General features: G+C 33.8%; 1 protein-coding gene across 1 annotated transcript in view; it reads left to right on the top strand.

Annotated features, from left to right (window-relative positions):
- Nucleotides 1-1,373: 1,373 nt before the first annotated feature.
- LOC108687755 overlaps nt 1,374-2,957 on the top strand; it is a 45,930-nt gene continuing 44,346 nt past the window's right edge. The window contains exon 1 of the mRNA XM_018193699.1: nt 1,374-1,436. The gene's annotated coding sequence lies outside the window, so the exon portion shown is untranslated. The remainder of the gene's footprint in view (nt 1,437-2,957) is intronic.

Below are 2,957 nucleotides of genomic sequence, written 5' to 3'. Positions count from 1 at the left end.
ATAAAATCGCTTGGAAATCGGATCGTTTTTCATCAGATTTTATCAGCATTTCCTATGTTCCTGAAATTTTCTCGATTCTTGTTATCGCATTCGTGATTTCCTCAATTCTCATATTGCTCAAATTTAATTTCATTGTAACTTTCATTGCATGATATAACCGTATTGTAGTTTGTGAGTTTTGTGCCACTAGTACTTTCTAAAGGATAGTATTTATTTCGAACAAAATATCTCGAGTATCCTTCACTCCTTTTGCCCTCTCTCTGCCATGAGGCTTTTGGCTGCGCTTGAGAGATAATACTATCTTCAGAACTGATCACAGTATATACGTTTTCGATTCTTATACTCTATTAAAAGGAACGAAAAAAAGCGACGTTTCCTAGGCTTTATATAATTTGAAACTGATTTTTATAATTATTTGTTGATTTGAATTAAATATTTGACAAGGAGTTTGAAATTTTCAAATGGATGGACTATCTGAGAACTTTATTTATAAATAATTAAGAGATTTCTTGTTTAATGCAAATTTTTACATATTGTTTAATTCTATAAAACAAAAACGATGTAATAACATTTGTTTAAATATTAAACAACTTGACGAATCGGTGATAGAAATCGAGTAGAATCTGGTACCAATTTTTCTTCAAAGTGATTTGTTTAATAAATAATATTCTTTTCCTTACACTCTCTTTTTTTAAATTAAGCATTACATTTCGAAACGTGCGAGTGTTTTCAATCGTTACTAATAGATAATTTTGATCCTAAAAGTAATTTCTTAAAAATTGATGGTCTCAATATCCTCAAGGGAGTATTTTGAAAATCTCTCTTCTGGAAAGTTTCAACTTTCCAAAAAAAGAGAGAGTCATAACATAAACTATATTTGAGCGCCACATCGTGTAGGAAAAAAATTTCTGAATCTGAGGGCGCGCTTCTCTCGCGAGATAGCTCACGGCGTTTTCCTGTTTCGCCCTTTTCCTGGAGTGCATAAGCTTTTCGCGAGCTGCTGGCGAAGAGCGAAGCGCGCGCCACAGTCAGTAAATCGATGCGAGGGAGACGACGCGATCCTCACCCTCTGTTCCGCCTCTGCCACCACCACCGCTGCTACCACCCTCGCCACCTTCTCTCTCTTCGGTAATTTAAGCTCCGACTCGGTTCAGCTGAGTTCAGTTGCGCCACTTGGCCGTTGCGATTCGCGTGTCGTTGCAAACTAGAGGAAGCTCTCTCTCGTTCGCGCGCGACTTCGAGACTACCTTTTCTTTTTTCATCTAAATTTACAACTTGACTGTCACTTTTGCTTTTATTTATTTTTCTTTCTCTCTCAAACCTTCTTCTCTGGAGAAGTACGTGAGGTGTACACACGTATTAGGGAAGGAGAAGACAGAGAAGAGTGCTGTAAGCACTCGATGTTTCTTTTCGCGGAGATCTACGGTCCCCATAAGGTAAATAGATAAAGTAAACATATCGTATAATTGCATCGATTGATAGATTTCTAGATTCAATGAGCAATTAATAGTGATTTCTTTTAAATGAGGTCTTTTTAGCTAATGGTTTATTCTGATAATATTTGATGCCAGTATTTCATTTCGTTCACGAGCGCGGCCCGCGCTGAGAACGCGACCACGTTATTTTAGAGATATTCCGTATATCTTTATTATTTAGAACTTGATTATTTAATTTAAATTAAATATTGTTGGAAATCATGTAAATTTAGAGCGCTTGAAATTTATATTGCCATGTATTTATATTGCATTAAATGTTAAATTGCGTTATATTTTAATCATTGTAGTTTTATATAACATTATTAAATACACACACACACACACACACACACACACACACACACACACACACGCACACAAATTGAAATATATTTAAAAATGACAATATTTTACAAGAAATATGTACTGTAGCCATTAAATGTCCTTTTCGAATCACTTTTGCACTTTTTATATACGTATATTTTAAATATATTTTTTTTAAAATTATTTTTTTCAAAACCATTGGAATCATTTTCTCTTAAATTAGCTCTATTTTTTACTTTAAATAACCTATTAAATATATTAAACATGTATATACATATAAAATCGTATACGAGACAGTTACTGATGATGATTGTTAAGTTAAAACACAAAATTGATATAACAACAGAGTATAATCAAATTATCGGATAAAAGGCCGAAATTATCATCTTCATTAAGAATAGTGAAATTCACGACGATCATCAAATATAGCTGTCTCTTTTTTAGAACATCGATCTCGTTTCCCACGAGGAAAGAGCGCGAAACTTTCATATCGACGGTAAAATCGTCGGCACGCACACCAATAAACAGAAAATCAACGATGTTCTCTTAGCTCCTGATTGGAGCGTCGATTGCAATCACGTAGAAGGCAACGTGTTTAAAGTTCTCACTCATTGTACGTGCTTGCTCATACGCAAATGAATGAAGGTATTTATAGCATTTGTGATCGTATATCCTGATTGCAATTTGTTCTCAAGCACAATAAATTAATGTAATAGTGAGGAAAAATATAAAAGTACATGTAATGAATGGAGACGAGTATGAAAGAAAGAAATCTTTATTTGGATTTAATATACAAGAATCGTTTCCTGATGTACACATTATATTGATCAGTCACATTTGACATTAATACGTTCAAAATGCTGATTCCTTTGCCCACTATTATATCCAACCGTGATTAACGAGCGGCTCTGAATAATTACTGATGTAACAATCAGAATTAGAGCGACTCTCTAATTAAAATTGTAGCCATTGCGATATTAAACATCTCCTGCGCGCATATTAAATTATGATATTTAATATGGATAAAAGAGTTATGTTCTCTTCGATTGGAGAGACAGGAAAAAGGATAATAACACTATTGCAGTTTAATGTTGTTATTGCAATTACGATTACAACTGTAAGCATTGCCATCCGTTGTCATAGAACGTATATATATAT

Source organism: Atta colombica, unplaced genomic scaffold (assembly GCF_001594045.1).
Source record: "Atta colombica isolate Treedump-2 unplaced genomic scaffold, Acol1.0 scaffold216, whole genome shotgun sequence".
Lineage (NCBI taxonomy): Eukaryota > Metazoa > Arthropoda > Insecta > Hymenoptera > Formicidae > Atta > Atta colombica.
Note: the sequence above shows the minus strand (reverse complement) of the source record. Positions and strands in the feature narration are given on the sequence as shown.